We start from the raw sequence: 12,905 nt of genomic DNA, 5'->3' as shown, positions 1-12,905 counted from the left end.
ACAGAAACAAACAAATAACGAATGGACATGTGGCTTCATGATGGATCATTTGACGATACTATTCTGAAAGGCCTCCTCTGCTTGCTTTTTGGAAGAAGGGGCAGAGAGACTGTAATAGTCCAAAGATGAGAAATAATGTTGCAAAATATCCCGTGGACATGCCACAGCTGCTGTGCTCATGAATTCATGGCAACTGATGTTACTTGTACAAGACCTGTCCAAGATCAAGCCAGTCAAAAATTCTTGCATAGATGGGAGGAGCTCATGAGGGGACACCTTAGCTGAGGAGCTATTACAGTTGGTGGCTTCTGGGGGGAGCACAGTCAGTTTTCTTTGGGAGTAGGTTGTCCATGTTTTAGTAGGTGGTCTCATACCATGTTCATGTATGTGGACAGCACTAACTGGACTCAGTGAATTAGTGTCCTTTCTTTCTTTCTTTCTTCCTTCCTTTCTTTCTTTCTTCCTTCCTTCCTTCCTTCCTTCCTTCCTTCCTTCCTTTTTTTTTTCTTTTTTTTTTTTTTTGACAGGGTTTCTCTGTGTAGCTCCTGACTGTCCTGGAACTTGCTAGGTAAACCAGGCTATCCTCAAACTCAAATATTCACCTGCCTCTGCTTCCCTGGGATTAAAGGCGTGTCTATCACCACTGCCCGACCAGATAATTCTTTTTAAAAGAAAGAAAGAAAGAAAGAGAAGGAAGGAAGGAAGGAAGGAAGGAAGGAAGGAAGGAAGGAAGGAAAGGAAAGGAAGAGGACATGAATCTGGGAAGGAGATGTGTTAGGGGGAGCCACCACAGGGGAATTGGAGGAGGGAAGTCAGGGTATATATGATCAGCATTCTTTGTATACAACTATGAAAATTTCAAGAAATGAGTAATACACTTTTTAAAATGTGGATGACATTCTGATGTTGCCTCTAATCTTTTTTATAACGATTTCTCTATGGCACCTTCCAACCACTTTGCTGGCACTCTCCTCCTACCGTGGGAAGCCAAGCACGCGCACATGACAAGCTATGGCAGACTGCCCAGGTGGGAAGAAGAAATGCTCGAGCTGTGTTTTCAGCTGCGTATTCCTGAGAACTCTCTCAAGAGGTCTGCTGTGAAAGACGGTTTTGCCCATTTCCATTCCTTGATACACTTTAAGAAATTAAGAATGCGAGAGGACTCCTACTGAGAAAGTGTGCCATGCCACGCTGTGAAAACACAAAGATGGCATTTGAAGTCTGAAAAACATACCGACTTTAAAATTTTTCACCTGCATGTCGTTTGGTGTCCAGATGAGTCTTTTTATGTCAAATAATATTTAAAGCCACAAAACCAGAAATTTCTTCTTGCTAGGGAAAAAGTTACATTAACATAAAGTTACTAGACCCTATTTAAGGAGATGAGCTTAAACATAAAAGCCAAAAGCAAAAATAAATAAATAAATAATAAAAAAACAAATAAAAAGCCAAACCAAATAAAATAAAAACATGTAATCAAAAAGCATTTAAGTTCATTTGTAGGAGCAGAATAGGTTCAAAGATAGTCTTTCTAATTCAGCAAACCCATAAAAATTGGAAGGATGTGCCTCTAAATCTCTTTCTCCTCCTGCTTACAGAATACTTAATCATGGAAGCAGTGACTTGATTATACTTAATTAAAATTCGTCATCCTTTACGAACAGCTGCCACTGAGAGTCTTCTTTGAAAAAATACTCATCCAGAAGCAATAACATTACAGTAAAAGCCTTGAGAAAGGAGACTGTCGCATGTTAGGGTTATCTCCTTGTTATAGTTTGTGTCTGAAATGTCCCCTAAAAGGCTCCTGTCTCCGTGTGTTAAGGGTTTGATCTTCAGCCTGTGGTATTCTGGGAGGCAGTGAAACTTCTAAGATGTGGAGTGTGCTGGGAGTAAGTTAGGTCACTGAGGGTCTGCCATGGGGGGGATATGGGGGGGAGCTGCCATGGAGGGGGATATGGGGGGAGGGCTGCCATAGAGGGAATATGGGTGGAGGGCCTGCCATGGAGGGGATATGGAGGGGGAGGGCACCATGGAGGGGATATCAGAGGGCTGCCATGGAGGGGATATGGGGGGAGGGCATCATGGAAGGGATATCAGAGGGCTGCCATGGAGGGGATATGGGGGGAGGGCTGCCATGGAGGGGATATGGGGGGAGGGCTGCCATGGAGGGGATATGGGAGGAGCTGCCATGGAGGGGATATGGGGGGAGGGGAGGAAGGCCTGGCATGGAGGGGGCTGTCATTGACCCTAGTCCCTCCTCTTAAGTTCTTTGCTTTCCTGACACCACAAAGTGAACACCTTGTGCCCCACCCCACAGCCACTGCCTCACAGGCCCCGAAATAACAGAGCCAACAAACCATAGACCTGCAACATTAGGAACTAAGAGTCAAACAAGCCCTCCCTTTTACTCCTGTGCTGATGACCTAAGCCACACACTCTGGCTATCCTATTAGCACTTGGACCTCAGGGAGCTGTGAAGTTACCGAAAGGTTGCTTTCTTCTCTATTACCTCACACATCTTTGATTTCCACCCCCAGGCCTCGAGCTTGTTTATTAGCACTTTTCTCTTTGCCTATTTCAGATGCCCAGATAAAAATGCAATATACTAGAGGCTAATCTGTCTCAATCAATGCTACCCTGGGTTTAACAAAACACTACTTAAACCTTGGGCTAAAAGAGGAGACTTGGGATGATAGCAAGAAGGCTCAGCAGGTAAAAAAGGCTCTTGCCACAAAGCCTGAAGACCCAAGTTTGATCTCTAGAACCTACATGGTAGGAGAGAGCCAACTGTCTGCAAACTGCCCTCTGACTGACACGTGCACACAGCTGTGGCACATACACACTTACTGAGCCTCTCTCGTACACATACACACGAAGTAAATAAATCGCAATTTAAAATCCCCGCGAGAGAGACTTTGTGAGGTCTCATTTGGAGCAGGCACTGATCCCCAATTAGCTATAGTGAGAGAAAAATGCTATGGGTGACAGTATTTCTAAACTTATCTGAACTCAGAACAATAGTCTGGACTTTTTTTCTTTTCCTTTTCCTTTTTTTTTTTTTTTTTTTTTCAGAAAAGAACAAGCCCTGTCCTGGATCTCGCTCTGTAGACCAGGCTGGCCTTGAACTCACTGAGATCTGATTGCCTATGCCTCCCAAGTGCTGGGATTAAAGGCGTGCGCCACTGCCACCACCGCCTGGCAAGTTCTTGGCTTTTTAGAAGTTGCAGAAGGCATTCATTTATATCCTTCACATCAGAAAGATATCAGTTTAGGATACTCTGGTCTAATTCACTACTTTTAAAGAGTAACCAAACATGGGCCCAAAGAGGTATAATAACTTGTTCAAATTGCCAAGATAACAGCTGAATAAAGAGCATGATTTGTGCCCGAGGAAGGTGACACTGTAGCTTCACTCTAATTCTAATCATATTGCATTTTTTAATTCAAGGAAACTGACCAGAAGGAAGTCTGAAATCAAAGCCCTGGCCGCGTGCACATGGCTGCACATCTCCCAGCTCTGCTTTCCTCGGCAGGGTTTTAAGGCCATCTGGACAATCTGGAGTGATCTCATCCTGAAGTCGTCCATTTAGTCATATCTGCAAAGATTCTTTACCCAAACAAGACCACATTTCCAGGTTATGGGGAGAGAGCATTGACGTATTTGTGGGGGTGGGGGTGGGCACTATTAAAACCACCACAAAGGCCTAATACAGTACTTCTATAATACACACACACACACACACACACACACACACACACACACACACACATAATGCTCCTAAAAGCATGCAGAGGTGGAAAAGATTGAAAAAGTATTTATTTGAATTAAGATGAAGAACTGGAAATGAAAATGTCAGAATTTCAAGAAAATTTAGTATGTAAAGTTTAGAGTCCAGATCCCAGGTATTCAAACAATTCTGTTGGTTCCTTCTACCAGATGATCATTGGATCAACTAGAGCAAATAGATCAGGGACAAAAAGGAATAACCTCAGGAGGTGTGCGAGCGCATACTGCACTCATGACCACCCGTGACTCCAGCTCCAGGGGTCCCGACACCTCTGGCCTCTGCAGGAACACGCACTCATGTGCACCACACCCCCACACACATACGCCATTAAAAATAAAGTAAGGTTCTTTTTAACAAAGAAAGAGTACTGTCGAACACAAAAACTTAGTACAAAAAGATAAATGCACCGCTAGCTGTAGCTGTCATGGGGAACACATTGGCTGGAGAAGACATTAGCTGAGCACGTCTGATAGCCTGTGTCCAGTCCCACGTAAAAAAACCAGCTGTGGCGGTGCACATCTGTAATCACAACACTCCTACAGCAAGATGATAGGTAGAGTATGCTCAACGCCTCCAACACACAAAATAAATGGATAGTTATAAAACTTTATGGAGAGATATAATCTTTTTTTTTTCTTCTTCACAGAGAGATCCTTTATTAAGTGGGAAGAAAAGCTAAAGTGACTGCTTTCTGACTCAGGCAGAAAACATCAGCAAATGACCCCGCTGGTGTCATTTGTTTTATTTTATTTATTTATTTTACATCCTGACCTAAGTTTCCCCTCCTTCCTCTCCTCCCATTCCCTCCCCCCACCTCCCCTTTGTACACCCCCTCACCCACTCCTCCTCTGTTTCTGTCCAGACTGAAAGGGGCAGGCCTCCCTTGATTATCAACCAACAAAGCATGGCAGAGCCAGTTGTGGTGAGACCAAGCCCCTCCCCTGGTATTCAGGCTGGGCCAGGCAATCCAGTATGAGGAACAGGTTCCCAAAGGCCAGCCAAAGCATTAGGGACAGCCCCTGCTCCCGGCGTTAGGAGTCCCACAAATAGACTAGAGATATAATCTTAAGAGGTCATCTCCTATAGAGTTCATCACTTGAAGGAAGTCCCTAAGGACTTGCACAGACCTAAAAGCAGTGAAGCCAGAGATCACTGACTGAAACCTCTAAAAGCAGGTGCCAAAAACAAACAAATAAACAAAAAAAAACTTCATTTCATTAAGTTGCTTCTCATGGGTATTTGTCTTTGCTACAAAAAGTCTAAATAATGCAAGGATTAGACTTAGTTATGCTCAAGAAAAAAGTCTCAGACATTGAAAGTACAAAGAACAAAATTCTGCCGGGCGGTGGTGGCTCACGCCTTTAATCCCAGCACTCGGGAGGCAGAGGCAGGTGGATCTCTGTGAGTTCGAGGCCAGCCTGGTCTACAGAGCAAGTTCCAGGAAAGGCGCAAAGCTACACAGAGAAACCCTGTCTCGAAACAAACAAACAAACAAACAAAACCAAAACCAAAACCAAAACCAAAACCAAAACCAAAACCAAAATTCTTCCCAGTGTGAGGAAGGGCTTTCTGATCGTTAGAATAGTTATAAACGGTTAGTATTAAGCAGAATAGCAAAACATTCACCATCAGAGAAGGCTTAACCCAACACCAATAATCCTGGAAATGCTAGCATTGGTCTTACATTGGTTTGGGGTCTAAAGGATTTTAGGGTGGTGGAGCTTAAATCTTTATAGCCTTCGAGACAAGACGAAGTGCTGTAGAACAGGCCATTCCAACGTGTAAATAGAGTCACCTATCATTTCTCTGACGTAGTTTCTAAATCTGCACTGCCCAACAGAGCGGAGTCTTACATAAAATTTAATTAATTTCACATGAAAAGTAAAAGGAAACAGGCAACATTTAGTGATGATAGTTTATTTAACCCAATCTATCTAAAGTAGGCATTTAGATATTTAAAGTGTTAAAAATCATGATTTTACTCTTTTTTAAACTTACATTTTTATTTACTCATTTTGTGTGTGTGTGTGTGTGTGTGTGTGTGTGTGCACTGCCACAGCATGAGTGGGGGGGGGCAGAGGACAGTTTTCGGGAGCTATTCTCTTCTACCATGTGGGGTCTGGGAATTGAACTTAGGTCACAGGGCTTGGAAGCAGGTGACTTTACCTATTGGGCCATATCAATGGCCTGATTTTACACTTTTAACAAGCCTTTAAAACCTAGTATCTTGGAAGAAAATCTAAAAGTATATCTGCACTTACAAATTAACTATATTTCAAGTGCTCGCTGGCCACATGTGGTTGGTGCCACTGTGCTGGTCTGCACAGTTCTAGCGTGCACCATTAATGAAACCATTAATCAATTTTGTAGGAGTAGGGGGAAAAAAAAACCCTTCACAAATCCGTATAAATGGTTTCTAAACTCCAGGTTCTCTGGCATCCTGGGGGAATGGATATGATGGAGAAAGAGTTCCATTTAACAAATACACATCCTTGTTTCCTTGGCCAACAGCACTAATAATTTCCGTGCCTCCTTACCAAACCTTTCATTAAATGTATCAACCAATTTTGCAAACTGTTTGCTTTCTTATCAACTTCTAACAGAGTCCCCGTTTCCAAAGGTGGAACAGTAAATAACTGTCCTGCAGCTTGCTGATGCTAAGACGCCATTCCAGGAGCCCCTGCAATTACTGATACAGCTTTTACTGTTTACTCATTGCCTCTCTCAACACCATGGGACTTAGATACTCACAAGGGAAGCTGTCTCACTGCACTTCCAATAACACATTATCTCTGCACATCTCGTGCAGACAGAAAAAGCAAAGGAAAGTCATGATGATAAAAATGACCCCTTTTGCAACTATTCAGTTTTCCTAGTAAAAATAATGAGTGTTATATATACTATTACTTCTCCAGGAACCTCGTTATTTTTCTGAACAAATTATATATAGTAATATTTTAATGGGACTGCTTTTCACAATTAACCTGGTTTTAAAAAAAATTTATGAATGTACCAAAAATTCCTACTTGCACCTTACTAAGCAAGCATGGCTGAAGGACAGCCAACAAGGACTTGGCATGGACTTCCAAGTGACTGCCAGCAACTACTGTTCTCCTTTCAAGTTACAGAATCCCTTGAGTTTAAGGCTGGGCACATGTATGCTTACTGAGAATCAAATCCCAAGCCTTGTAACTAGGTGTGACCAATTCATAACTCCATTGGAAAAGGATGTGCGGAAAGAGACATGCTCAACTTCCCATTCACATCCCTTCCAAAGGAAGCTGCTTGCTTTCCTTCCTTCCCCTTTCTGCCTTCAGGCCACCTGGGTGTTTATGGCACTGGTGAACCAGTCACATGGGGCCTTTCAGTGGATGGGACAGCAACCTGAGTTCCTAGATGAACGAAGAATAGATTTGCCCACTAGCCCTGGATTGCCCACTCACTTCTGAACATCGCACTGGTTTGGACTCTAAAGGATTTTAGGGTGGTGAAGCTTGGATCTTTATAGCATTTGGGATAAGAAAAGTGCCGTAGCATAGCCCAATTCAAGCTTGTAAATGCGGCCTTCTATCATTTCTCTTATGTAGCTTCTAAATCAGCACTGCCTAACAGAAATGAATCTAATGTAACTTCAAATTTAATTTAATTCACATGAAAAGTAAAAAAGAAACAGCTAATATGCTAAGTCTTTCTGTGATGGTTAATACTAATTGTCTTTGGGCACACTTGTGAGGAGTTGTCTAGATTAAGGTTAGTTGCTGAGAATGTCTATTGGGGATTATCTTGGTTACACTAATTTATATGGGAAGGTCCACGTTAACTAGGAGTTGGACAGTTCCCTGGGTGCGGGGATCCTAGACTACATAAGGTGGGAAAGGCAAGTTGAGAATTTGCATGTATTAATTCTCTGCTCTCTGCTCTTGACTATGGATGAAATGTGACCAGTTCCCTCAGTTCCTGCGGCCATGACTTCCCTGCCATGATGGTCTGTAACCTGGAATTGTGAACCAAACAAACCTTTTTTTCCCTTAAATTGCTTTAGTCAGAGCATTTTATCACAGTAATGGGAAAAATAAATCAAGACACTCACCATCTTGTACAAGCCGATATCTTTGGGTTCTCTTTCTTCGAGAACATTTTTTTTTCTTTAAAAAGCTCCTATGACTACCAGCTTTGAGCAGATTGTTCGTATTAAATGATGCAATTAAGCATCTAAGATCTATCTCTTAATTAAAAAGAGTTGTCAAAGGGTCATCACAGCTACACAACTCGTTGAATATGAAGTTAAGCTGGTGTCTACCTAGCATCTTCCACCCCTACTGACTAGTGTTCATGGTACTGGAAGGTAACTCTGCATGGTACTAGGGAGAAAGGTAAACACCAACCCAGCTACCAACCCTGCAGAACGCAGTGGTGACTTGCCTGCGAGATACGCTGATGCAGTAGTGGTACAAAGCATGTGGGAGTCACCAACCATATCTGATTGAATTTAAGGCCCACTCCCTGGGATGGAACCCATGCACGACACTGCTTGGGTGGCCAAGAACACGAGACTAGATAGGCCAGAGCTTAGAGGAAACCTAAATACAACTGTTCCAAGGAATGTAGCAATAAAATAATTCCTGGTGACATTCTATTAAACCCATAGATCAGAGTCTTGCTCAGCCATCATCCGAGAAGCTTCCTCCTACAGAAGATGGGAACAAAAACAAAGACCCACACCAGGACAATGTACAGAGAGTGAGACCTTGCAACACTTCGTTCTAAATGGGATGTCTCTATCAATTCCCTGCCCTCAGGAATCAGGGAGCTATGGGAGGGAGGGGGGCAGAAAGATGGAGGACACGAAGGAAACAGGGCCTTGTAAACACAGCAGGACCGACACACGTCGAAAATCATGGAGACTTCGGCAGTGTGCACAGGGCCTGCACGGGTCTGTGCCACATAGAGCTCCAGCACTGAGAGGGGAATTGGACACAAGCCCCCATCCTTAACCCAGAAGCCATCTCCAATTGATAACTGCCCGCAAAGGAAAACTGAGTTTTCTCCAGTGGAGTCTCACTAGATATACAACTACTCTAAGGGCAGACCCCATGCCCAGCAGTGGATGGCCAACACAAAACAAACTCAATGGTATTTTTGGAGGTTCCTTGTCTCATAATGCTTTGTTGGGCATTACTTTAATTTTTCCCTCCCTCTGTCCCTCCTTCCCTTCTTTCCTTTACAGGTCTTGTGCATATATATTACGGTTTCTGATGCTGTGTTTTTATGGGATTTCTCTGTGTGCGAATGTGTGTGTCTCTGTGTCTGTTTCTCATTCTTTTTCTTTGGGTCTTTTTCTTTTGTTTGTTTGTCTCATCTTATTCCAGTTTGTTATCATTTTATTATTTTTAGATGCCTGTTTGTATTCTAATGAGAGAGACAAAAAAAAAAGGGCATGGATTTGCGTGGGTGGGGAGTTCTGGGAGGATCTGGGAAGAGTTGGGAGGGAACTGTAATCAGAATATATTGTATGAGAAAAACTACTTTCAATAGGAAAGAAGAAAGAATTATCATATGGATTAATAATATTTCTGTAGTAATTTACACAGCCAGCGTGGCTCACATCCCATGAAGTGTAACCCAGGTGACATGTACTTGCTTCCAGAACAACTGGTCCTTAGAGCACAAGTGTACCATGACAGGAGAGACAGTGAGGCAGAGACATCTTTAATCACCCCACGGAAGTGGGCGTCGACTTTGCCTGTGTACAGAGTTGTTCACTTTCATTATTTGGGAGAATGGTTCAGTGCACTACATGAAAGAAACTTTATAAATGACCTAATAAAGCATTGTCTCATTTCCTATGTGTTTAATTTGTGAATGCAGACATAAATTTAATTCATTAATTTTAGGGTGACATGGACATCCCGAAGCAACTGATAGACTTCCGTAGGAGTGCCCAATCTTCAGGTTAGGAACCACTTTTTTGGGGGGAGGGGGTAGTTGGAGGCAGGATTTCTTTGCATAGCCTTGGCTGTTGTAGACCAGGCTGGCCTGAAACTCGGAGATCCTCCTGCCTCTATCTCCCAAGTCCTGGGATCAAAGGCATGTGCTACCACTGCCTGGCAAGAACCATTTTCTTGTGACTATAAGTACCATTTGTGGTGGTCGGTAATGCTCAAGTCTTTTATAATTGGCCTCACTTGATGTCCAGAGTCATATGGACATCGTTTTTCCCTATGGTTTCCATTGGAGTGAGTGGCAACACCATTTAATCACTTGCCTAAATAATAAAGATGTAAGGGATTCATCCCAAATTGCTACTTATTAACAAATGCTTGCTAAATATCTGAAGTAATGAATGAATGGAAAAAATTAATCAAATATAATGAAGACAATAATCACTATTGAGAATGATATCAGCAAGCTTATTTTCAATTCTGTACACTGTTGAGTATTTACTACCTTAAGGGACAATGCTAAGTACAGATTTCATTAAAAATTGAAATTTGATAATCATTTTCCATGATTTTCCGGAAATCACGGAGCAGAGTTGGTCAGAAAATACTGTTTCAAGTGATGTAAATATAATTTATTGAAGTTTATTCATTTTACTACATGAATAAGACATGCTCAATTATTAATAGTTTCTCTGATATCTCGCTCCTTATGTAAGCCTCAAAGAGCTCAGCACGGCTTATACACAGCAGCTATTAAAGGACGCTCAGGAAGGCGGGATGCCCTTTTGAGTTTTAGGTCATCAAATCTGGCGGCGTCACCTCCCTGCACTCTCTTCGCTTCTTATTTGCGTTTTGTTGGTGGCAGATATTGACTGCTTTGTGATTTTTGTATCCTATCAAAGAGATCTCTCCCCGACCCTGCTCCAGGTTCTGAGCCTTATAACTCGGAAGAGGAGAGTAAGTTCATAACTGAGTTAATGAAACGTTTTTCATTATTTACAAAAACTCATTTAGAGATAGTGTAAATATCCTATATGTCAAGTAAATATTATGAATGGTATAAAGTTTATGTTGATTTCAAAATTTTCATGTGTGGGGGTGTTTCATCTGCATGTATTTTGTGCACCACATGTACACAGTGCCCCCAGAGGCCAGAAAAGGGTGTTGGATCCCTTGGGACTAGAATTACTGATGGTGGGTGAGGCGCCATATTGGTGCTGGGAATTAAACCCCAGGGCTCTGCAAGAACAAATGTCCCCTAACTAATGTTAATGACATCTCTCCAGCCCCCTTCTATTTTTTTTAAAATATGAGAGCAGCAATCTCAGTATTTACATAAATTTTAGAGTTTTGCTTTAGTTGATAAGGCAGTAGGGGATATACTAACTCATCATAGGAAGGATTGATGAGGCCAGGTACTGTGTGACTGAAGGCTTCTTCAAGGCTAGAGTGTATGGATTTGAGACTCAGCTCCACTGTGGGAAGGAGGGCTCCTTGGTACCTTACTTTTTTCTTTCGGAATGGAGACACCTAACAAACAGTGCTCACCGAGATACTGTTAAAGGATGAAAACAAAGCGCCCCGCGCAGAATCATTTTAAAGTTCATTAGACACAAACCATTATTTTCTTATTAGTCTACAGGAAGAAAACACAAGAACAGAGGGTAAGGGGGATGCTTGTCTAGATGAGGAAAGAATGGAAAATGTGGAAAGCTAATTCTCCTATCTACCCAGGTCAAAACAGTCCCATGACTATCACTCTGTTTATGACACTGCAAATATCCAGAGGGTGTTTTCACCATGCAAGCTAGGCTTATTTTATCAATATTTATTTATTTATGGATTACCAAGACAGGATCTCACTATGTAGCGCTGGCTGGCTTAGAACTCACTTCTATGTGGAGCAGCCTGCCCTCCGGCTTGTGGTGAACCTCCGTCTCTGCCTTCCGACTGCTGAGATTATGAGTGTAAGTTATCATACCTGGCTCAGTAAATATTTATTACATGGATTTATGCACACTGAATATTGTTTTAGCAAAAAATAACAAAAAGTTGCTTTTTCACAACTATTTACATGGTAGAGTCTGCCATAAGGTAATCTTTTTTTGTACACAGTTTTATTTTTAATGGTGAGTTCTGATCCTCTGAAATGAATAATAAACTCATTATTACGTATTGTTCATTAAACTGTAGAAAGCAATTTTACTAGAAAATGATTTTTACTTCTTGTTCCTTGAGAAGCATTTTATTATGGAGACTTGTGATTTAGAGTCAAATAGGCATAAATTTCACACAATACTGTGCTCTATATTTTTAGCATTCTTTGCTGAAGAAACTTGTTTTCCTTTGCAGATCATGCTAATTCTGATTAGTAATTCTCCCCTGCTCTCTACTCCCTGGCTCATCCCCCACCACCCAAAACCTTCCTGTAGTTTATGGAAAGAGAAAGGGTCTAGCCAAATCTAAGTTCAAGGTAAAATATTACAGCCAGCGCATTCCAGCTTGTCCAGCTGACCTTGCCGATCTTTCCCAGTGTTCCTTCTCTTTAAAGATTTATTTATTTATTATTTGGGGTTTTCGAGACATGGTTTTTCTGAATAGCTCTGATTGTCCTGGAGCTCACTTTGTAAACCAGGCTGGCCTTGAACTCAGAGAGATCTGCCTGCCTCTGCCTCCCTAGCGCTGGGATTAAAGGTAAATGCCACTGCTGCCCGGTTTAAAGATTTCTTTTCAATTGTGTGTATGTGTGTAGGGATATGTACATGTGAGCACAGGTACCTGAAGAAGTCTGGAGAGGGTGTTGGAGGAGCCCTGAAGCTGGAATTATAGGCTGTTGTGGGTCCTACCTGCCTCAAGTGAATGTTTCATGTAGGCCACAGTTGCAGACCCTAAAAGTACAGAACCTGGGGTTTAACCAAACTCAAATAGCCTGTATGTGTTACCTTGTCATTGCTTGCCAAGAGAATTCAGCCTGAGATTTGTCTTAACTGGCGATGAGGTGGTCAGGTAGTAGTAATTTTTCTCCTGACTCCTGTAATTTGACCACTATAATTACTGGCTGAAAGCAAGCTAGTAGTTTTGTATGATTACTATTGCTGTGATAAAACATCATGGCCAAAAGCAACTTGGGGAGGAAAGGATTTATCTCGTCCTACAGCTTGAAGTCCATCATCCA

This window comes from Peromyscus eremicus, chromosome 15 (assembly GCF_949786415.1).
Source record: "Peromyscus eremicus chromosome 15, PerEre_H2_v1, whole genome shotgun sequence".
In the NCBI taxonomy this organism is placed as follows: Eukaryota; Metazoa; Chordata; class Mammalia; order Rodentia; family Cricetidae; genus Peromyscus; species Peromyscus eremicus.
Note: the sequence above shows the minus strand (reverse complement) of the source record.